Source organism: Symphalangus syndactylus, chromosome 1, assembly GCF_028878055.3.
Source record: "Symphalangus syndactylus isolate Jambi chromosome 1, NHGRI_mSymSyn1-v2.1_pri, whole genome shotgun sequence".
NCBI classification, from domain to species: Eukaryota; Metazoa; Chordata; class Mammalia; order Primates; family Hylobatidae; genus Symphalangus; species Symphalangus syndactylus.
The window spans coordinates 17,985,602-18,011,507 of NC_072423.2; the positions used below are offsets into that span (position 1 = coordinate 17,985,602).

The 25,906-nt window shown below is 34.2% G+C and overlaps 1 protein-coding gene across 4 annotated transcripts in view; it reads right to left on the bottom strand.

Moving 5' to 3' along the window:
* The window catches only part of CCDC102B (coiled-coil domain containing 102B), a 340,875-nt gene that overhangs the window by 261,247 nt on the left and 53,722 nt on the right, over nt 1–25,906 (bottom strand). The window contains exon 1 of one of the 4 annotated variants that reach the window (XM_055296854.2): nt 925–1,026. The exons of the other annotated variants lie outside the window; for them this stretch is intronic. The gene's annotated coding sequence lies outside the window, so the exon portion shown is untranslated. Of the gene's footprint in view, nt 1–924; nt 1,027–25,906 lie in introns of those variants that run through there. 4 annotated transcript variants of the gene reach the window in all.

Consider the following 25,906-nt stretch of genomic DNA (forward strand, 5'->3'; position numbering starts at 1 on the left):
CTCAAAAGTTGTGATAACACCATTTCCCACGAAAATGATTAGCAAAAACACATTCACATTATTTTAGAAAACGGAAAAACTGGTATTGATGTAAATAAGAATATCAATAAATATTTTATATATTTTGGTCCTATGTTACTGACATATTTCTAATTATATTTTTTGAAGAATCTTTCTTATATTTATATTTAATAAATGTACTCACTTGACATTCCATTGATAATTTATCTTTGCAGAAAACATAAGCAAATGCTTCCCAAAGGTTTCCAGAGATTTTTTTCAGCTTTATAATTTATTTCTATATAGCTAAGCATTATTTTTTATTATGCACAGGATTTTATTATTTTATTCTGTATCCCTGTCTCTTCCACACTATACAGGTAACATGTAAAGAAATCAATATTCGTGCTAAGTTTGAAATATACTTTCCATTAACGAATACAAGAATTTAGCATGAAGACTCAACAATTGAAAAGAATTCAAGGTACATGAGGCATAGACAGGAGGGTTTCCATAACAATTTTACTTTTTTACTGTAAGAATATAGATTACTTCAAACACAATGACTAATTCACATTCATTTGGAACAATGAAACAAAATTTTAATATCAACATATATTATTACTGTCTAAATGTAGAGTTGAAATTCTTACCTGAGTTTTGCTTAGTATACAGTTATTTTTTAAAGACAGGAAATGTATGACAAATTGTCAGGATAATAACACCCACAGTGGAAAAATGAAAGGGGAAAGGAAGGAATCACTTTAAAAAGAAACTCCAAATCCTTCTGCTTCCCAGCTCTACAGTAGTTTTGCTCTGCATCTTGTAAGCAACTGTCTTTGCTCCGAGAACAACATATGCTCTGCCTCAGCAGGAAAATATAAAAATTAAATAGAAAACCACAAGGTTATTAAACACTCTTACCCTCTGGGCTTGCTGGGCTGCGCCAGTGTCTCAGTTGCAGCCACATGTGTAAACAACAGAATTTCCTGCATCCTTTTCTCATCTGTACAGTTCTGGAGTCCTAGCCAACAGGATTATTTCCAGCTTTAAGGGCACTCCACATAAACTCAAAAAAGATTCCCATTGGTTGTGAAGTTTTATTGAAACCACTACCACAACCCCCTCTTTGGATCACCATTGAGCCAACCAAAATAAAATCATTTTTAATGTTCCCTAAGTATGGGTATCCAAAGCTTTCCATACAACCATTTGAAACCTGTACTGTGGATGAAAAAGAAAAAGACACCCACGCCTTCATCCACAAGTGTACTTAATGTTTAATTACAACAGTATAACTTGTAATAATAATAGAAAAAACTAAAATAGCAAAGCAAAAAAAAAAAAAAACCCTAGAAAGTACCTATCTGAAAAATATTTAAAAGGAAATTATACTGCAGATTACAGGAATAATATAAAATATTCATCCAATCTGATTTGCATTAGATTGCACAAAAGCAAAAGAAATCATATTTAATAAAATATTTGAGTATACAAATCATGAAACAAGAACTGTATGTCAGAACCCTTGATCGTGGTCACACTGGCAGGAATTGTGAGCTGTAGTCCCTGGGGTGCCCAGTGAAAGCTCCCTGGCCCCTTTCCCTGGGGAAAAAGAATATGAAGTAGCTTTCCAGTGACATGACTCAGCTGTCAGGAAGTGTTCTGATCCGGGTTGTGGGGGGAGGCGAGAGACCGCATAAAAGAGAGCTTCTCTGGTGGAAACTAGCAGCAAAAAATGTCCGAAGTAAAAAAGAAAAAGACAAAAGGTAACAGGATCGACTTGCTCCTTCTAAGTAGCAAAAAAACAACGTTTGAAATTTAGGCAATAAATGTCTTCAAATTATTTTATTTTTCACCCTTCCCTAATTTGTAGGCTTATTACGGTGTTTTCATCTATCTCTACTTAACATTCTTTTCCCACTTACTTTCTGATGCAATGGAAAAGGTGGCCATCTTCCTGTATAAAGCCAATTGACCCATTCGAGCTAAACTTAATCATGATTCTCTCTCCTCTATCTTTGAACTTTCCCTCTTGTCTGGATTTTCCCCACTGATGTTAAATACCATACATTCTTTAGTCAATTTCATGTATGCCAATAAACTTTACTTTCAATTCGGTCATTTTCACTTTTAGGTACCATTCTTTCTGTCATGGCCAAATGATTGAAAGTTCTCCAGCCAAGAATTTTATTTAGTCTTGCATCCACCTGATTTTAATTCATCAAAGTGACAATACACACACACACACACACACACACGCATGCACATAAATATTCTATTTATTTTTAATTTTTCCAACTCACCTCAATCCTTCTAGTTGACATCTACACAGCCTTTCATACTGTTCACAACCCTGCCAACATGAAGACATCTCTTGTCTTGGCATAACACTCTCCTGGTTTTCCTCTTGACCTCTTTTGCTGGCTCTCCTTGCCATCTTTGATGATGCCTCATCCTCCATCTATCCTTCGGTGTGTGTCACGTATGTTCTTAGATAAATCTACATATAAATGTGTATATTCTCTCTCTGGATAATGCCACCCATCCTCATAGTTTCAATTACTATCTTTCTTTTTAGATGATTCCCAAATATCTACTTTTAGACCCAATGACTGAATTTTCAATACTTATATTTGTCAGCACACTATACCCCTCAACTAGAAAATGACACAGATATGGCATCAACTTGTCTAAACTGAAATCATCATCTCTCTATGGACCTGCTGTGTTATCTGTATAAATGTCAACCCAGTTTTACAGTTTCCCAAAGAAAAATCCTGGAAGTCACCCTTGACTCCTTCTATTCTATATCAAATCCAGCACTAGTTCCTTTTGATTGTACTTCAATAATTTGCCCAGTCTTCTTTTCTCACTGCCACTACTCTGGTTCAGACAACCATCATGATCTTTCTAGATCACTGCAGTATCTCTCTTCTCTTAAATTGTCTCTCTTCTCCCAGCCTTCTTCTGCTCCATCTTTAAAAAGATACAGTAGTCTATTTCCGGTACTTATGCACTTGAAGTCCCTGAAGGTTTTTTAATCTTTTTGTCAACTCCCTTCTTCGTAATACACTGGCTTTTCCTGGCTTCTAAACCACAACTTTTCTGGATTATGGTTTCATCTTTCTGACCATGTCATATTTTTATCTCCTCTCTTATTACTTTTCTCTCCTTTCAACGGTGGGACACCTTCAAGAGGCCATCACTGGTCCTATTCTTATTTCACATTTCTGTCTAAGTGAGCACATCTGTTTTTGAGGCTTCTTTTGCCACACATATTTGGCGAGTTGAATTGTGTCCTGTAAGAAGATATATTGAAATCCTAACTCCCCATACCTATGAAGATGATTATTTAGAAATATCGTCTTTGAAGATGTAATCAGGTTACACTGAGGCCACACTGGGTGAGGGGGAACCATATTCCAAGGACTTGTATCCTCATAAGAAGAGGGAAATTTAAACAAAACGCACAGGGGAGAATGTCGTGGGAGAGACAGAGACAGCAATTGGAGTGATAGGTCTACAAACCAAGGATTACCAACAATCACCAGAATTAGGAAGAGTCAAAAAAGGGTTCTTCCCTAGGGCTTTCAAAAGAGTATTGCTGACTGACACCTTGATTTTGGACTTCTGCCCTTCAGAACTATGAGATCAATTGTTTTAAGCCAAAAACTTGTGATATTTGTTACAGCAGCCCTAGTAAACTAATAGACATATAATTCTGAAATATATATGGCCTTTCCTTAATAGTTTCTAAAGCTTCAGATCTGTATTTCCAAAGTTTAATGAAATATTCACTAGGAGCCATTTAAATCTTTCAATCATCTCCAATCATCAAAGCTCTTATATTTCTTCCAAAGACTCTACTGTATCTTGTAATCTCAATCTTAAATAAATACACTACCACCCATCCAGTCTCTCAATCTAGAAACCTCTTTGCTATTCCTAAATTCTTACTCTTCTTCACCACTCAAATTTAATAACCCATCTTTACATTAAAACCTGAAACCTCTCTCTTCACTTTATCTCCTTCTGTATCTTTGCATTTGTTTTTGTCTTACCACAACATTTTTTTCTTACTGGCAAGTTTACAAATTAATGACCAGTAAAATCTGACTATTTATGGAGGGCACTGTCTTACTTGCAGCTTTCTCATGTGAAGGCTCTTTTTGCCCCACACAGGCCACATCGATTAGGGTCAGAAAATGGAGAAGGTGTCCTACTTCATCCTTATTGCCAAGTCTGGCTCACAAATTATTTGTTCATTGATAGCATGCGACCTCTCAGAACCAAAACCAAAGTTATCTACAGTCTCCATCCTAGTTTCAAAGGGCACATCGACACCATGGTTATAATACCCCCGTGCACACACACCTCCATTATCCTAACACTCCATATCATATAACAATCACTTGGGGGCATATGAAAAAGAGATGAGAAAAAGTCAGCCGTGAGGTTTCCAAAATTTGTTGGCAAGTTTATAATGTCTTGAGGTACTCAGCACACATCAATGAAGCCTATTTCTTTTTAGTGGATTCCAGTTTCATTCTATATATTACATCCACCCTGTGGGTTCTGATATTTACCTACCCAGTATCCTTTCTCCCCTTCCTCCCTACAAAACAATTTTTTATTTTTGTTTGGAGCAACAATGTGGTCAATTTTTTTTGAAGCCTTTGTTACCAAGCCTCCCATACAAATATATTTGGCTGTATGGTGCAGTTTTGCCAATGAAACGTAAGTGGAAACCTAATGGGTTTAGAAAACTTTTATATTTCCAATGCCAGTCTGTTGACTTCTTTCTCCTTTTTCATTCCTTGAACAAGACAACGAGGCTGGAGATGGGGAAGCTATTCTTAAATGATAATAAGCTCTTGAAGTCATGATTCAGATGCAAGCCACACATTAAGAACAGCAGAACAACTCTGAGTTTTAATCAACCTCATGAGAAATTTCAGTGATGGGAGGAAAAGAGAACTTAATCTGGTGAAACCACTGTCATCAGATTTCTCCTATGTCCTTATTTATTAGATTGGGAACTAGAGGCCAATGGAAAATTGTAATATTATCTAGCTGGAGAAACAATGGGGAATAAATATTAATCAAAACTGATTTACTCTAGATTCTTATCACTTAATTGGGAGGTCCAGAAGAAATCATGAAATTGAAAACTCCTATAGCAACCTTTACCCAATGTTACATCTATCTCTCACCATCTCTGTGGGGCAGTTCCTGATTCCCACAGAAAAAGTTAAGGCTACAGCTAAAGCTATACTGGTGGATTTATTTACCTGTCTGTTTTCTCAAAAAGCTATGAATTTCTTAAGAAGATAATGTTGTATTTATATTTTAATATTTTGCAAAAAACAAAGCAAATAAATTAATGAATAAGACCACAAAGCTGACAGCTGGTTGGTAGCAGAGCTAAGACATATCTTGGTCTCATCATTTAATGAAACAGTAAATGGATAAATGGATGGATGGATGGATGGATGGATGGATGGATGTTCTATGAACATACTGAAGAAAATAAAAATAATGTCTCAGAATTGGACATGTTATAGAAAAAGTAAATTAGAAAGATATACTATCAAAATATTGAATAAGTATATAGTGATTTTAAAATTCTTCTAACATTGTTTTTTATTCTACTTTTATAAATGGAAAGAATTAATAGTACTAACATTAGATACATATATGCCTGTCATTGACAAACTTTTTTTTTTTTTTTTTTTGAGACAGAGTCTGGCTCTGTCCCCCAGGCTGGAGTGCAGTGGCACCATCTCGGCTCACTGCAAGCTCCGCCTTCCCGGGTTCACACCATTCTCCTGCCACAGCCTCCTGAGTAGCTGGGACTACAGGCACCCACCACCACGCCCTGCTAAATTTTTTGTATTTTTAGTAGAGACAGGGTTTCACTATGTTGGCCAGGATGGTCTCAAACTCCTGATCTCATGATCCGCCCACCTCGGCCTCTCAAAGTACTAGGATTACAGGCTTGAGCCACCGCACTCGGCCCATTGACAAACTTTTTTAAAAAATAGAAATACCAATGAAGTCAGACAAATAATTTTCTGTGGACCTTAGTAACCATTTGAATTCAGCTGTAGTTTAAAAATCTTAACTGCTACAATTTTAATTACTTAACAATATTTGTAAAATTACTCTAAAACAACATGTTACAATGTCAGCAACTGAAAATTTTTTGTAAGGAAGCCAATTTTGGTTTTGATTGAAATGTACTAGGTGATTTGAAATCATAGATTACAACCGTGCATTCATGAACTCACAGAGTGCAGCTGTAATGTTCCAAATGCACTCTTCATTAATCAGGAGAGACCAGCTGGGCAGCCAGCAGATCTTATTAAACTCACCTGTGTGTGCCCAGATACACCAGTCACGTAAGTCCAAATGACAATAACTGAATCTTATTGCATCATTATAGAAAATATTATTTTCTTCCCTCCTGCTATTTTAAAAATAGGAATAATTGTCTCTCAATGTCCAAATTTTCTTTACAAACAGAATATGCACTTTTATGAAAATGTGTAAGCTATGACACAAAACTAACTATATTTATATTTTGTCAACTAAAGGAAAAGTTAAGAAAACAATTTAAGAAAAATAAATCTAATCTACAATATCTAACATGCAGAAAAAAGAAGAGATCTTGATGTCAGACAGACCTGAGTTCAAGCATTGGTTGTGTGTTCTCAAAGAGTTACATCTCTAAGCCTCGGTTCATGTATGTGTAAAAAAGATGTAACCTGTAGAAAGATTCTGACAGTTAAGAAATAATGGATATAAAGTGCTAAAACAGTACGTCACAAACACCTGAATGAATTAAAGGAATGGATTAAAGCTATCATTAGCAATAGTTGTTTTTAAAAGTAGTTATGTCGACCTAACTACAACATCTACAAAATAATCTAATCAATTTTTTATATTGTAAATATGAACATTAAGTAAATTCAGGCATGTCCCAGTCTGATGGTTTAACTTACGTCGCTGCCTCTCAACCTGGTAGCTTTATGGTTGTGGTCTTGTTTTGGCATCCACTACTTAGGCTCTGACCAAAGCAGTTAGACACATTACTCAAGCTTCCAATAAAAACTGCGAAATTATATTTGTGAGACTGAAAATTTTAGGACATTTCCTTGGGAATATCTAATAATTAAAAGGTGGCCTAGAAATAAATATTTGCTTTTTAAATAATCAGATATAGTTGATAAAATTAGGATTAAAATATAATCATTAGGTTTTAATTGAGCTCATAGCAGCAGTAAATGGTTAACTGTTCTTTCCTTGGTTAATAATGGTAGGATGTACTCAGCTTCTTGGAATGATTTCTCCAACTCAGCACTGTGGACCTTTGGACCAGATAATGCTTTGTTACGTGAGGCTGTCCTGTGCAGCAGCCGCCACCTACTAGTTACCAGTAGCACATCTAGTTGTGCAAAACAAAAATGTTACCAGACATTGCCAAATATTCCGAGAGGCAAAATCCCTATCAGTTGAGATACACTGTTTATACTGATGGAATAGGGAAAAGATGAGGCTACGATTTAGCTCTGCTACTCACCAGCTGTCAGCTGTGTAGTCTTAGGCAAAGTTGACTCCATTACACCAAGTCTCATTTTTATTTTTCATATATCAATATATATATGAACATATGAGAGAAAAAATATATATAGTCAGGAAATTAGACTAGATAAATTTGAAAGTTTAGTTTAATAAAACATTAGGTGCTTTAAAATCTCTCTCTCTCACATACACACACACACACATACACACACTCTATTTACACATTTCAAACAGTCATTTATGTAGTCTGTACGCATTAGGATATCAAACACATAAGGAATAAAAACAAAAACATTGTTACAAAACCTATTTTTGTTTGCAGGAAGCAGTCTTACAGTGTTATAATTAATTTTTCTGAGTGACTTCTACTCCAAGATTACCACATACACAGAAAGAACAAATGCTTCACCTTAATACATCTAAATCAATAAGGCTAAGCACTGCTTTTTTTCTCAAAAGAACTCAACATGCACTATACTGATGAAAAGTGCTTTTACTGATCAGGAACTATATTAAATTGCAATTCAACTTGACCTCACTAAGGAAAGAGTGTCTACAGCTTAACAAAAACATTAATTTTACAACATTGATTAAGGAAACATATCTCATTTCTGCATCTGTAAACTCGAACTATTTGGGCAGCCCTTGCTAAATAATCTCTTTCAAGACAGAACTAATCCTCCTCAATGCATAATTGTCCTGAATAATGTTAATAAATATTCTTGGCAGCAATATAGAACCACCACTTGCTAAGGCATATGGATTAATTTTCTCTACATAGTTTGAGTTTTATTTTACTCTCTTGAAAGTTTACCGTTTTTTGCTAATCTCTGCTTTTGATTTCTTAGGACAAAACATTACCTACACTCTGTGAAATTAAAAAAATGTCATTTCCTTATATCATAAGAGATTGTCATTTTTGGCCATAAATTGCAAGTACAAACAAAACATAATAAAAGTTACCAAAACAGTAATGCTTATAGCATAATCTATGGCTTTAAAGACAATCTGAACCAAGTCCTAAAAGATCTAGGTTTGTTCTTGATCCTAACATGTTGCTTATGTTAGACCACATATTTTACTGAAGATTTTGGGAAGTAAAAATGTATGTATGTAAGAAAATTATTATTTTTCTTATGTTACGAGGATCAATATAAATAATGATTGAGTGGTAAAACGTATTCTTTAATAAAAACAATATTGCATTTATTATAATTATAAGGTATGAATTTCTAAAGTATTGTATTTAATTAGTCATGACATTAACCAGGTTTGATGACTGGTATGGTTTGAATCTGTGTCCCCACTCAAATTTCATGTCGAATTGTAATCCCCAATGTTGGAGGTGAGGTTTGGTGGGAGGTGATTGGATCATGGGGGTGGATCTTTCATGAATGGTTTACAACCACCCCCTTGGTGCTGTTCTCACGATAAGAATTCTCATGAGATCTGGTTGTTTAAAAGTGTGTGTCACTTCCCTCTCTCTTCCTCCTACTCTCACCATGTGAGACGCCTCACTCACCCTTTGCCTTCTGCCATGACTGGAAGCTTTTCTGAGCGCTGCCCCCCACAAAACAGAAGCTGCCATGCTTCCTGCACAGCCTGCAGAGCTATGAGCCAATTAACCTCTTTTCTTTATAAATTACCCAGTCCCAGGCATTTCTTTACAGCAATGCCAGAATGTACTAATACAACGGCTCTTAACAAATATTGAATATTTAGAGCATATGTGAGGTAAGCCAGTGCAGCTTAAGGATTTAAAAAATTCATATAAATGAAACAGAAAAATGTCATGATTGAAAAAAGCACCATTAGAATTGTTATACAATTTCCGTTTGAGAAAGAGTAAAACATGGAGTTTAGTCTTGAGTATCAACTGTTAAACCTGAGTCAATTATACTCAAAAACACTCATAAATGTTATCAGCAGACTTTAATTTAATATAATAGGCTCCGTATAGTATGTTTCCTCTCCTATTTGCCATAACATAAAAGTATTGCTCTTGTTTTAAAAATAAGCCTCTAACAATGGTGAAATCAAGAAAGAGTGATTTACATCTTCTGATGTAAATCAGACAAGACATTTTTGGGAATTTCTAGACACCAAAAATATATGGGAACTGATGACAGGGACATCTAAGCATGGGAAACTACCTCACCCAATATCTGAAAGAGAAGGCTGTCAACAAGGTAAAAGTCAGTCTTCCCAAAGTATCTGGTAGAAAATCTAAGTGCAGCGTAAACCCAAACCAATGAGGTATAAACCATCAGGATTATCAATGCATTGCCTGCCTGACCACAGGGCTTGGGACCTTAACTCTCTGCTCACACACACAGCAGCTGCTTGGAGGACACAGTCTAATGCTGGAAGAAGTGACATTTAAATGAAGTAAATCATCTCTCTGAGGAGGCTTCCTAGCAGGAGCACAAGGGACAGGGAGAGACACATCACAAAGTTTTAGGAAACTTCAAGACTCCAACAAGTTCTAAAAAATAAAGGAAAGAGGCTGTTCACTCCTATTGAAACGCACTTAAGGAATCTACTCAAAAATAAGACTTTCTTACTTTTAGTTTATGGACTTCTACAACCTGATTACCTGCTCTCCACCCACATATCACAATGGGAAACCTGACTGAAAACAGGAGCCTTCCCAGGCCAGGTCTGCTGGATAAATAAACAAACAATCGCACCAACCTCCACTGGGTACTGGTTACCTCACCTGCAAAACGAGACCAGTAAGTTGTTGAAAAGATGATTATGAATCTGCAAAGGAGAACCTCCAGCCTGGTAGATAGTAAGCACTCATCAAATGTAAATGGCATGTATAATAACAATAGTAACAATAATAATAATAATGGCATACATTCAATTACACTAAAAAAGAATGGCCTCACATACGGTTAAATTTTTGTTTTTGTTTGGTGCTAATTAATCAATCCTGTGATTAAAATACGGCCTTTGTCTTTTAGAAACAATGTTGAATATTTGTACTGTATTATGAAACAGGATTAGCACAACACCACAAACATGAAAATGAATATTATTTTCATTCTAAACACTTTCAAGCAAATTTCCCTCAAGATTTCATTTAGTTTTGGTTAATCAATGCTGATTAAATCAAATCTTTTATTTCCAACTACTGGAAATTAGAGAGTGAAGACAGTGTCTCTGAACTGTAGGAGGGTAATACACCCCTGATCCAGATCAAAAAAAGCTGAGAATATCAAAACTCTGATGTCAAAGCAGAGGACATGCAAAAATATCCATTCAGATGAAAAAGAAATATGCAGTGCAATTAGCTAATTAAATAAAGCACTAATATTTCCATAGCATACTTTCCTATACACAGACATAGCTTGTATTGACTTCAAAAACCTTTGAGAGAGAAGAGGAAAAGGAATAAATCATTACATTTATATATGTGTATGTATATACATATATATATATATATTTGAAAGGTGATTTTATTTCATTATATTCCTACACAACAAGGACAGAGAGGTGTATATGTTGACTTTCCTCATGAACTCTAAAATGCACCAAATAAGTAAAAATGTAAACTTTTGGGTGATAAGCTGAATAAAAATACATAATTTAATCCAAATCCTAGAAGTACAAAAATGAAAATTTGGACCTATAAACACTATTAACCATCTTTCCAAGAAAATTCAATGATGATAATGTATTTGATAGGATAGTAAAAGAACAAGACTACTATTGCTTCTTCAAAGAGAAATTGCATTCCTATTCATTGAAATCAGAAAATTTCACTTTCTGGTTAAATGATAGAAACTATTTACACAATATAGCTATAATAAAAGTAGCTTCAGTATTTACATTCTTTGTCTAATTCTAGAAACCCTCAAAAAATACCTCAATGACTGTTATTCTAGTTATATCTCTTAGATCTTAAAAACTGAAATTAATACATTTTCTCACTTTAAAATAATCTACAAAGGCTCAGCAATACATGTTATTATAAAAAAAATTTTAAATACCTATAACCCAATCTTTCTGTCTTCTATTTATTCCACAAATCATTATAGAAGCCAAACCCAGATAAGCTCTAGACAATTTTTTAAATAACAAAATAATAATATTTTGATGGCATATCATCAAAACTAACCTAAGAAATTATTTATCACATTGGCTTTCAAATGTTTTTAAAGTAATGGAGAACTTTTGTTTAAGAGTTAAACTATATATTACACAGAAGTCATGGATGTCAAAAGTGAAACTTCTCCCATTAATTCTTGGAGGACAGCCTGGATACCTGCCCACTTGGAAACTCTCTTTACATCTAATTTCCTCCAACAATGGCCCTTGGAGGTCATCCATGGAATCCCCAGACTCTAAGGAGCACTTTGGAAAATAACTAATGTAATAAAATTATTGTTTTACAGATAAAGAATCTTGAATTCAGCCAAAAAATTCTATATCCAAATTTCTTTCTGTCCACCCACTCATTCTTCTCTTATTAATTTTCTGAGAACTTAAATGTGTTCTTGTTTAAAATTAATATATATTACATAAGTCATAGATTTTTCTTTTCAATAAATCAGAAAATATAAATATGCACAAAGAAGATTGCCACTCATAGTCTCCATAATCAGCTAAGTAATGAAGGCATTTTGTTTTGTACTTTTCATGATGCTGTTAGCCAATTATTACAGATGATACATACAAAAACAGATAAGTTATGCTTATCTATGCTTAATTAGTTGCAAGATGAACTAATTGGAATGTGTTTTTATGTATCCCTAAAGCTTTAACAGATATGATAGTGTTTTTTCCATCAGAGTTTGTAGACCATGTGTCTTAATAAGCCCGCCAATGTTCTACTCACTTCTGGCTTATCTGGTGGGATTATAATTATGTCATTGTTCTGACACTGATTTCGTTCTCCTCAGACTGTACTATGACAGAAGGATAGGAAAGTTGACACAGACTTGTGACGAGACTGCCTTCCGGGTGAATGCAAAATGTTTCTGATCCAAGTAACATCAGCCAAAATGGTAGAGTAGGGAACTCTGGGGCCCAGAAACACGGAAAGACTTGTTAAAACTGTCAGAATCCACCTGTCGGAAACCTCAGCATCATTAGTCATTAGGAAATGTGAATCAAAGCAACAAGGAGATACTACCTTATTTCCACTGGGATAGCTAAGATTATCAAAACATAACAAATGATTTTTAAAATGATTGAAAACAAATTAAAAATATATTTCATGACATGAAAATCATGAAATTCACATTACAGTGTCTGTGAATAAACTTTTATGGAAGCAAAAAAAAAACAAAACAAGTGTTGATGAAAATGTGGAGGTGAAATCCTTACATGCTGATGGGAGGAATGGAAAATGGTGCAGCTGCTTTGGAAAATAGTCTGGCAGTTCCCCAAAATTAAAATTGTACTGAAATAAACACCTACATTCACACAAACACTTGTACACAAATGTTTATAGAACATTATTCATAATGGCCAAAAAGTAGAAAAAAACCTTTCACTGAGGAATGGACAAAGAAATTGTGGCACATAAATTCAATAGAATATAATTCAACAATAAAAAGCAATAAAGTACTGATGGATGCTAAAACATTGAGAAAGCTAGGAAACATTATGATAAGTAAAAGAAGTCAGTGAAAAAAACAACATATTGTATAATTCATTTATATAGAATGTGCAGAATCTGCAAATAAATAAGGATAGAAAGTAAGTAATTGTTTGCCTACAGTTGAGGACAGTGAGAAATCAGGAGTGACTGCTGATGCACACAGGGTTTCTTTCTTAATTTTATTTTATCTTGGTTGATAAAAGTGTTCTAAAACTGATTGTGATGATGGTGGCACAATTTTGTGAACATACTAAAACTATTGAACTGTACATTTGAAATAGGTGGAATGTATGGCATGTGAATTATAGCTCAATACAATTGTTTTCTTTTTAAAAAATCAACCCATGTGTGAGGCAGCAAGTTTGCCTAAGCTATCAGAGCTCCTTATAATCAATAGCAAGGCTCTGTAGAATCAATAATGTAACTCATCTCTACAGTCACCTATAATTTTTAGTTTTTTTCCCTTCCTCACTGCATGATTTTCTGCTTCTCTACTTTAATGGTCTCCAAACATTTTTGATTATGCAACAATCATCAAATTATATTCCGTAAGAACCCATAACATAAATAAATGTACTGAATTTATTTATAAATATGACATACTGTTGTGCTAATATGTGATGTACATTATTGAATTGTTATGAAAATACAAAAGAAAGGTGAGATTTTAAAATATAAATGAATCTTTATTATTTTCTTCATACTTTTCAATTGCCTTAAGCAATCTTGTACTGAGCAATCCTTGGGCTATGCTTAAGCAATCTTTGACTTAAGCAATCCTTAGATTATGTGGCCTTAAGCAACACAGTACAAGGAAAAAATATAATCCCCAGCATCTATGCTACTAGATTTCCTATTGGCCTACTTCCTTATAGTTCTCTCCTGATGAGGACTATACATCTCATAATTTCCTGCTGCTCTGTCAGCTCACACACCTATAAAAACACAAACACGTGTGTATGCACGTCAATTTCCTGCCAGAGTAAATTTTGGGCATTTTTATTTTTTGTTTATCAAGCTACTGGGAGATGAGGGCAAGGTATTTGGGAACATCTGTCAATCTCATAGAAAAAAGGATGGCTGTCCAGTTCTCTAGATAGTGTGTGTCGTTAAACAGGAACGCATAACCAACCTTCTTAGTATTATTTAGAATAACCTCTATCCAAATTTAGAATAAGTCAGGTTCATTTTTCATATACTCACCCTATTTACCTTTTAATAGTCTTCACTTCTTCAAAATTCTGGTACTATGTTTTCCCAGTTTTTTTTTTTTTTTCTGGTTTTCTTCCTTTTCATCATTGTAGACTATAACTAGAAATCACTTTGACCAGAAGTCATCACTATTTCTTCATGGTTATGCTTCCCCAAGTCTGAATTCCTTCAAAGCAGTTCCCATGCCCTGTTCACCTTTTTATCCCTAGTTCCCAGCACATTAGCTTGATAAGCATTTGGTTTTCAATAAACGCTCTTTGAATAAGCATATGATTTATTCAATCAGTTATACATGCGGGATTTGGGAATTTTTTAACATAAACATATTTCAGTTAACTGAGTGACTTTAGGGAAAGTTTCTCAATTCACTGTGACTTAGTCTTTCTTTGTTTACTACTTATTTAAAAAAAAAAAGATTTGACCTGATGACATCCAAAATCCTGTTTATCTCTGAATCAGCAATATCTGCTGAGATGGCAAACTAAAACCGGGTACATCTCACATAAAATAGTGTTGCAGCTACTCAATTATAAATGTAATAGTGTCAGAGCTAAAAGAAAGGATTTCTGGCAATCAAACTTGTACAGAAATGGTAGAAATCAAATATGTATTCCTAAAGAGTAAATTAGTTGATGAAAAAGAAATGGCAAATCTTAGAAAAAGATGGATGGTGTTGTTTTTGGAAAATTAAGAAAGTTCCTTTGCTGGCAAAGAGAGATTTTGAACTCAGTAACCAGTAACTTTTGCCATTAATTAAAAGAAATATACTAGGACAGTTTGGAATATGGAGAGGGAAAACGTTGACTGTATTCTAGAGTCCCAAGTACATCCGACGGTCATAAAGTTGTTCTGCTGTTAGATTGTAGGTGCTAGTCTTCGGTTATGTCTCCCATTTCCTTGCCTGAAAGTGTTACCTCACTTGTTAAACTTATGGATCAGTGGTTTAATGAATACCCTTACGCAAGCTCTACAGTTTCTAAACTAATTTCTAATCTAGTACCTGTAACCTATCAGCAAGTAAGGAGAATCTCCCTTTAAAAATCGAAGAAAATTTCCCATTTGATTCATTGCAATATACTTGTCAACCTTGAATCTCTTCTCTCCCTTGAAAAGCAACTAGAATCACTGTATCTGACATATTTAGGAAACTGTTCTTAGTTATTTCTGTTTATTTGTTCATTTACTTCCAGGCAAGACTCTGTTCGAGTTACTCTTTAATCTGCTTAATTTGAGGCACATGACATAGTAATTCCTTTACTTGAATAGCTTATCATTTATACCAATTTTAAAATTCCATATACCATAAAATAGTTTCTTTTTCTGCAAGCATAGAGATCTAAATATCCCCTTTAACCCATACCAACAAAAGGATTTTAAGTAGCTAGAATAAAAGGAGAAATAACATTTTGTTGATCTGTAAGGAAACTAAGAATTATTAGGCCCAACATGAAGTGAAAGTTAGAAAGCAAGGAGAAAAAGAGTGCTAAAGTCAACTTTCATTGTGAAGGTATTTGCCTAAAATTGCTAACTTTGACTCCCATTTTGAGGACTTCTCAGGGCCTAAGAGAGAGGAGAGAAAGCCTAGAAACTGACAATGTGGGACTCCAACAGCATAGACCCTCATATAAAAGTGGAAATCCAAAATAACTATAACTTGAGACTAAAAGTCAATGATCAATTCACCTACTGAGAAGAAAGATACAGCAAAGATATGTGTACTTCTTGAGATTGTATTGAGTGTTGAAGGGAGAAATAGTCCTTTAAAACATGGAAACACAAGCTGAACCCGTTACGAGTTTGCAGCTCTACTTCATGCTACCTGCTCAATCAAAAAGTTCTCAGCAAAATTATTTTTAAGTGGTTTTGAGTTCAAAATTTCCCCACGGAACTGATGGAAATAAATTCAACCAAGATCACAAATATTTCCGATAGGTAAAATTCCAAGGAAAATTATCTGCACAGCCAAACAAACACAGAGACACAATATATAAGTATCACAAAGGATGTAAGGAGTGAAATGTGGGGAAAAAATGGTAATACAATAAAAACTACAAAAAGTTTATGTATTAGAATTATTTGAGACTAACCAGAAATAATTATTTTCAACGTGTATCAATGTCTTTTATTAACTTTAAAGTTCAGGGGTACATATGCAGGTTTGTTTCATAGGTAAACTTGTGTCACAGAGTTTTTTGTACAGATTATTTCATTACCCAGGTATTAAGCCTATTACCTATTAGTTATTTTTCCTGACCCTCTCCCTCCTCCCACTCTCCACCCTCCGACAGGCCACGGTGTGTGTTGTTCCCTTGTGTTCATGTGTTTTCATCATTTAGCTCCACTTATATGTGAGAACATGTGAGATTTTGTTTTTTGTTCCTGAGTTAGTTTGCTAAGGATAATGACCTCCAGCTGCATCCATGTCTTTGCAAAGGACATGATCTCATTCTTTTTTGTGGCTGCATGGTATTCCGTGGTGTATATGTACCACATTTTCTCTATTCCGTTTTCTATTCATGGACATTTAGGTTGATTCCGTGTCTTTGTTATTGTGAAGAGTGCTACAAGGAACACTCACATGCATGTGTCTTTATAATAGAACAGTAATTCTTAAAAATATAGCAAAGTCAAGAAATTATGAAAAATGTCCAAGTAGTTTTTAAATAAATAGGAATTCTAAATATAACAACTAAATGATTGAAATTTTCAAAATTAATTGGAAATGGTTAATAAGCAGATTATACCCAACCGACGTGACAATTAGTGAACTTGAAAATATAAGCCAAAGAAAAATCCAGAATACACTCCACAGATAAAAGAGACGGAAACTATGAAGTAGAGGTTAAGAAATGTACAGGACGATGTGGAAATATACAAGTCATCTAATCATAATGCCCAAAAATGGACACAGAGAACAGAGAGAAGAAATAATCAAAGATATATTACAGTAGAATTAGAGTATCATCACTCTGCATATCATGAATTAATAAAGAATCCAGGGGCTGGGCTTTGTGGCTCACGCCTGTAATCCCAGCACTTGGGGAGGCCAAGGCAGGCAGATCACGAGGTCAGGAGATTGACACCATCCTGGCCAACATGGTGAAACCCCATCTCTACTAAAAATACAAAAATTAGCCGGGCGTGGTGGCGGGCGCCTGTAGTCCCAGCTACTCAGGAGGCTGAGGCAGGAGAATCACTTGAACCCAGGAGGGAGAGGTTGCAGTGTGCCGAGGTCACGTCACCACACTCCAGCCTGGGCAACAGAGGGAGATTCCATCAAAAAAAAAAAAAAAATCCAGGAAAGAGTTATCAATGTCTGCTAGCATCACATAAGGAAAGCAATCTATTTTTTACGTTTCCTGATGGAAGTACCAGCATTTCCTGTGTAGTATTCTTGCCAAGAAAACCTAAATGAGATTAAACCTCTAAATCTATCATTTCATTTATAAGAAATATAGAGAAGAGGAAAAAATTAAATTCCATACTTGGTTATAACAATAAATAAATGTCAAGGGAAAAGAGACAAAATACATATCAAGCAAACACAACGTATAGATCTTATCTAAATCAAACACTAAACAACTTAAAATGACCTTATATAATAAAAGGAATTTCTCACTATCTAGCAAAATTAAATATACATTTACCTTTCATGCAGCAGTATTGCCACTTTAAAAAATATATAACAAAGATAAACTGGTGAAAACACAAAAAATGTATAAGAAGGTCATTCATTGCAAAAATAATTTTAAAAGTGTATATTAGAAATAGCACAAATATCTGTCAATATTAGAAGTGATGAATAACTAGTAGCATATCAACATAATCTCCAGTTGTAAAAAAGAATGAGGGATATTTCTATATATGACTATAAAGTGATGTCTAGAATATAAAGTGAAAAGACAAAACAAAAAAAAACAGAAAAGAAGAAAAGCAACACATGATTATGTATACATATAAAAATATGTATATAGCACATATTTTACATTTTTATGTATAATATGTTAAAATAAATGGAAAAACTATAATATTTCAAATGAAAAGTATAAGTGGTACTGATTATGTAATTAATATATATTAAAATTAAAAGTAAATGATAATATTTTTAAATGACAACTATTAGGATTATTAAATGAAGAGTAAAGAATAGAAGCTAAATTTTGATTATACCTCTTTTGTAGTTTCAACTTTGAGACCATGTAAAATTACATTAAAAATAAATCAATCTCTAAAATTCTAAAATAAAACAAAGCAATTGAGTTTAAACATGTATTCAGTTAGTGGCATACAGACACACAGTGATCAATAATCCCAAGTTATTTAAATCACAATAATTTGACAAAAATAGCTGTAAAAATATTTAGTTATTTTCTGTAATCATATTCTTGGTGGTAGTGTTGATATTGTTATTCTGAGACTGTTGTGTGTATATTACAGATAAAGCAGATGAGAAATTTTGTGGACCGTGATAAGCTAATGCTACCATTCCTGCTGTCATCAAGAACCAGGATTTGCAACACGGAGAAAAGAGATACAGATGTGAGACTGAAGAGTTTAATAGAAACCCTGGTCTTGATTTTGAATGGAAGCATCAGTGTGAATCCATTCTGCACTGTATATAAATACATATGTATATAATTATTATATATAACTATACTTATTTATAAACATATACATATATATTTATATACTCTAGTTTTGTTAAGTGAAAAAAATTAGGAATAGTGACAAATCCAGTAGCAAAAACAACCCCTAACACCCAAAAAGTTGTCTCAAAATATCATTTCCCATTGAAAGATACTAAGATTAAATAGGAACAATTTCAGTATGAATTAAAAATTATAACTTCGAAGGTGCCTATTGCAGAATGTTAGTGAACCACCTTCCTAATTTTTAATTTGTGTGTGTGTGTGTGTGTGTGTGTGTGTGTTTCTTGTATGGCATATTTTTAAACTAATAGTATTATGGTCACTTTTTACATAACCCTTCAACAAATTATAGGTACCATTGAAAGAAAAGGCATACATTTTTGCAAATGTTTTTACTCTTAAGCACAAGCAAAATTTCAATTTTGGGTAAAATGTGTGACTGAATTAATATAAATATTTGACGATTTTATGGTGTTATTATTGTTTTCATTGTTCAAGAAATCAGTCATGCCATTTGGGTGTTTTGCCACCCAAATATTTTAAGACCAGTCAACATGTTTATATTTCAGACAACTATCTTTTAAAATTAAATAATGTTTTTATAGCTCCCAAAACCGTTAGTCTTAATGATAGCCAATAAGTAATATAATATACTTTGCATTTTATGTACTTGAAAAATATAGCTTTTATAAAAAAGGAAAATTGCATTCAATTTTAACAAATAAAATTATTTTAAGCAGTGCTTCAAAACCAATCATATTTAAGTACTAATTTACAATTAAAATACATTTGTATTAGGGTACAATATAACAAGCCAATTTAATTTTTTATAAATTCCAGTACATACAGTAAATAAAACTGTGTTATGGAAAAAATAAGTTAGAGATGATTAACTTTTTAAAAACTTCATTTTAGATAAACTTTATCTTCTCTTTACTGCATATGAAGCAAACTAACTTCTTGGATATTTCAGAGCATATCAAATTAACCTTTCCTTTCTTCCAGGCTCCTCTGCCATGTTACTATTATTTCACTTAGACACATTCTTATAACATTTGGAGTGCAAATTATTTACAGCTGTTGACATCCTCTAAAAGAAGGAACTCAATCTGATTCTTTTGACTTGGCATTTTTTTTTCTAGTTTTGAAAATGTTATTTCCAAGAATGAAAATACGTTTGTTTGGAATAAGTTATTATGGCTAATGACATGTTTTTGAGTGCATGTTGGTATTGATTGAATCCTTTCTTAACTTTCTGACTTCTATTTTATATTCTGCTTTTTATGGTTTATGTCTCAGGAATCAAAACTTCGTAACATTCATTTGCCCTCTTACCACTTAACCAGAAAGCTTTAACTCCCCTTTACAGATTCACACTGGTTTGCTATTTCTCTCTCTTCTCATAGTTTTCATCTCTTTTATATTCTTTCTTTCTGAAATTTTTCTGGTAAACTATAGAGACCTCTAGGAAAGTGTTTCACTGAACTCTCCCAAATAAAATACTAAAGCCATCCTTTTAATTAGTCTGTTTAGAGTGATGGAGAAAAGTCTGGCTATACTCTGTTAACATTCCTTCTTTCCTTGGGCTAGATAAATTATTTCTAAATTTCAATTTCCAAATAAACATAAAATTAACATTTTAATCAATTTAAATAATTTATCAAGAGATAACATCTATCAAGGAATAATAAAAGAACATTTTAAATAGGACAGTTTAATTTTACAAAAGAACTAAAATTCTCTCGTTTCTTAAGAGTCCAGATTTTGCCCAAACCTGTAAAGTTCAAAGCAAAACGGAAAGTTGGCCATAGATCTTATGAAGAGAGCCAAGCTCGACAGTTTGGGTCAAAAAGTAAAAATTTCACTCATTGCTTAAATATTAGAAGTTATTCACAGCTGCAGATAATTTGTACTCTACAAGTTCCAAAAATATGTTGCTGAGTATGATTTTGTTTTAATTATTTGGTTTGGCTGCCTATGCTACCAGCTTTTCATATTATTTCCAACTTTCCATTTCACCTTGTGCTGGCAACAAAAAAGATTTCGGTACAAAAATTAACTCAGTAAAAAAAGTGTCATTATGTTAAATGGTACTAGATTTTGTACAAGGCTCTGACAATTTCTAATTTTGATTGACAGTTCAAGGTGTTCAAATTTGGGGTTGAGGACTTTTGGATCTTTGTCATCATGGGAGAAGAATTTGATTCTGCTCCTCATTACATTTGACTTTGTATTTTATTACATTTATCACTCACCTTGGAAATGTGTAGAACTGAAATTATAAAGATTTTTAAAAGTGCATGGTGAAACAATAATTCTAAAATATTTGGAAACAAGAAAGACCTATTTACCTAAAGAGACTCTGACCAGATAAGTATCTTGACAATCCTTATTTCCAGATGTGTGTGTGTGTATTGCAGAGTAACAACTCATTTGTACATAAATGCAAATCTCTCTCTTTTTATAAGTAAATTCAGCTTCTAACTGACCTTGATTTTAACCCCTACTTTCACTGATGGCAGAAAGCTCTTATTTTTCCCAATTCAAGGCAACTCAATCACATTGCAGTTGAAAATTGATATTCTGTTAGCAGATATTCATTTACCTAAACACCACCATGCAGCCATTGATAATGTAAACAGATTTGACATTGTTTTGCCTGTTGCATTTTGGAAGGTCAGGCACAAGGTCCCAAATCTGGGAATTCCCCAAATCTATCTTCTCAGTTGAAGGTCTCCTTACTCTATAGCATTAATATCAATCTAGGCCCCTGCAGAACCATTTCTTTTAACCTACTGATTGAACCTCTGTTTCTTTCAGGGTGATGCAATATTTGGTGTTTTACCATATTAAATATTCTTCCTTTGATGGTTTAAAACACCATGCTGAGTACTCTGGGCTTCGCTCTAAATTTGTAAAACTCAGCTTGTTAAATTCACAGAAAATTCTTTCTTCTTTCTTCTTTCTACAAAGCCTGGCTATTATGCATCAAGATATATTGCAACTTTGAGATTTAAGAAAAGCTTTACAAAATTACACAGGCTTCCTTGTAATAAAATGCATCAACCATCCTATTAAAAACAATGTACACAGGAATAAATCACTTTTGACTAAATGGTACAGGAAGAACTGCAGTGAAAGGTTGCTGAAAATCTTCCAGGTTTTAATGAGCAGAATATGATCTAGTTAATTTTTTGCCATAGGTTGAATTATTAGCCACAATTCTCCCCTCCCCTGTGGTAGGAGGATGCATCCACAACCTTGCCTTGACGTCATGGAAGCAGAGTACACTTCCCCAGGTCAATAAACTTGTCTTATTCAGTGGAATAAGGTAAGTTGCACCTTGTTATTTCTAAGCCCATGTCTTAAGAGAAATTAAGTATTTAGTCTATATCAACTGACACATGGATACATAAGAAATAAATGCTTATTGTTGTATGCCACTGAAATTTTGAAATGTTTGTTAGGCAGCAGTAGCTGACTGATACTATGTGGAATACACAACTATGTGTTTTGTTTTTCTTGTATTGCATCAACTAGTGGAGATTTAAAAGCAAAAGGAACTTAAGGAAATCATGATTTCTTTAACAAGAGATTTCTTACCTTTTGGTGAAATATTCACATGATCCTTCAAAGGAGTATGCGGAGGAGCCACTATAGTCATCTGGTCAAATCTTTCATTAAATGTGGAGATGCTCTTCTTTAAGGTTTTAGAAAAGTTCCTACGGTCCCTGCTTCCAACATCTAGTCCAAGCTATCATCTTTTCCAGCTGGACTAATAAAGTAGCCTCTACACCCACCTCCTGGAATACCCGCTTACTGCAACCTATTCCTCTCTAGTCTGTTCCTCATCCTAATATATTCAATGCAAATATGACCATATTGTTCTACAGCTTACAGTCCTTCAGTGCTTTCTCATTTGTTTCAGGAGAAAAGCCAAACAGTTCAACATGTCCTATAAGGATCAGCATAATCTGTTCCCATTCTATCTCTACAGCCTCAGTTTTTGATTTTAGCATCAGTCTGTGTATTTTAGCCAGAAGAATTACTTTCAGATTATTGGAAGAGATCTTGCTTTTTTTTTTTGTAACTCATAGCCTTCCTTATTACTACTCACAGTCTTCTTGCCTAGCTGCCAGTGAGTTTTACAATCCCGTGTTGAGAGTATGTTTTCCACTGCCAACTAGTTAGTCTGGATTCTTGTTGAAATCAGAGCCCAAGGCTTTGATCAGAGGGAGGTTATCTAGGGATCATTCCAAGAGGAACTGTAGGGTTGGAGAAAATGAGAGGAGAGAAGCAGAAGATGAGGTGTGCTATGGACCTAATTGTGGACCCTTTAAACTCATATGTTGAACCTCTAATCCTCAATGTGATGTTATTTGGAGATGGGGCCTTTGGGAGGTAATAAGGGTTAGATGAGATCAAGTAGGTGAAGCCTTCCTGATGGGAAGAGCATCCTTATAATAGCTTTCATCCCCTTCTGTGCTTATGAAAAATATATTTACCCATCGATTCAATCTTTTTTTTTTTTTTTTCGAGACAGAGTTTCGCTCTTGTTACCCAGGCTGGAGTGTAATGGCACGATTTCGGCTCACCACAGCCTCTGCCTCCCAGGTTCAAGCCATTCTCCTGCCTCAGCCTCTTGAGTAGCTAGGATTACAGGCATGAACCATTATGCCCAGCAAATTTTGTATTTTTACTAGAAACGGGGTTTCTCCATGTTGGTCAGGCTGGTCTTGAACTCCCGACCTCAGGTGATCCACCTGCCTCGGCCTCCCAAAGTGCTGGGATTACAGGCGTGAGCCACCGAATTCAGCCATCAGTTCCATCTTTACATTTCACCTTCCTTACTACCTCACTCCCCTTTCTTCTAGTTAAAATTATGCCTTTGTAATAACTTCCATTACTTGTTATAATAGTTTAAGAAATTCTTATCCATATTTCCCTAATCAGCCTGAAAGCTACCTGACAGAGTAAATACTATATCTCATATGTTCAGTGCATACTAATCCAATAAATATTAATTAAATAAAATAAGAAATAATATTGATCTATCTAATTATATTGTTTTAACCTAAAAGTATAGCTTTCATGATATTTTGAGGCAAGAAAAATAATTTGCTAATATTTAATTTACATTAAACAAAAATATCAAATCTCACCATATTGAACTTCTGTGATTTTGACTTTGGTAACTAAATATTATAATTTGCTATTGAGTAGTTACATGCTAAATAATTTATAAATTGTGCACTGTTTCATAGGAAAGTAATCAGTAATGCAAAATAAGAGAATATAAGATCAATAAGGCACTCAGCTTCAGGCCCCTGGTAAAAGACAAAGAATAATGTCATGACTGTATATGTTTAAGTATAGAAAGTTTATTCTAAGTGATATTTACCAGCTGCTCTTCTGATCTGAAAATTAGAATGTAAATGGTGAAACCAAGAGAATCCTCTGAAAGAATATGTAGTTAAACCCTGGAAAAGGCTATCATTAGGGGAATAACTACTGTCCCTATGATGGTAAAATCCATCTGTCTTTGCTGCCTTCAGAGAAGACCTTGGTTTATTATTGGTTTAATAATTCCTATTATGCAACAGGGAATCACTAACCTTATTCTTTAAAGTTCTTCTCTGGTTGTAAATTGCTATAGACTTCCATTAGTGAATGGATTTGTAATGCTATCCATTATGTGATTACCAGTTGTAATAAATTAGCCTGATTGTTTAAATTGCATATTGATGATTGACAAACCCCAAAAAGATTTAGAAAAATGTCAACCTCCAAAAATAAATGTTTCAACTACTATCATTTTTATATTTTATTCTTAAACTATATATAAGTATAATCATAATGACTTGAAATCCTAATTTTAATTCTTCATTCATTCAATATACCTAAATAAATAAATAACAATTTAAAAAACACTTGCACATATTTTGTCATAAATGATTTACCTTTTACTAAAATGTATTTTGTGGAAGAAAAACTTGAATATATTTAACATAAATCTTGATAATTTTTGTGTAAAATTTTATATGACCATAAGCAACTATTATTACACTATTATTTGTAAAATACGTATAATGATAGAATGAGCTTTTCAGAGAGATACTATGACCTTTTACTGCTTCTAAAAATCATAGTAAAGATTGTTTGTATGAGGTTCTACTATCATGTATGAAGCAACTTTGGTCAGTATTATGTGGATCCGCAAGCATTTTCATCAGCTTGGGCTGCTATAGCAGAACACCATTGACTGGAGAGCTTAAACAACAAGCATTTATTTTTCACAGTTCTGGAGGCTAGAAGTCTGAGAACAAGGTGACAGTAGATTCCTTCTTAGTGAGTGCTCTCTTCCTGGCTTCCAGACAGCTGCCAGCTGGCTCTATCCTCACATGGCCCAGAAAGAAGGCTCTGCTGTTTTCCTCTTTTTTTTTTTTTTTTTTTTTTTTTGAGACAGAGTCTCGCTCTGTCGCCCAGGCTGGAGTGCAGTGGCGCAATCTTGGCTCACTGCAAGCTCCGCCTCCCGGGTTCAGGCCATTCTCCTGCCTCAGCCTCTCCGAGTAGCTGGGACTACAGGCGCCCGCCACCACGCTCGGCTAATTTTTTGTATTTTTAGTAGAGACGGGGTTTCACCGTGGTCTCGATCTCCTGACCTCGTGATCCGCCCGCCTCGGCCTGCTGTTTTCCTCTTAAAATGGCACTAACCTCGTTATAGGAGCTTCCCCATCATGACTTCATTTAAGATTAATTACCTCCCAAAGGCCTTACCTCCCAAGGGTTAGAGCTTCACATGAGGTTTGGGAGGACACATACATTCAGTCTATAACACTACAAG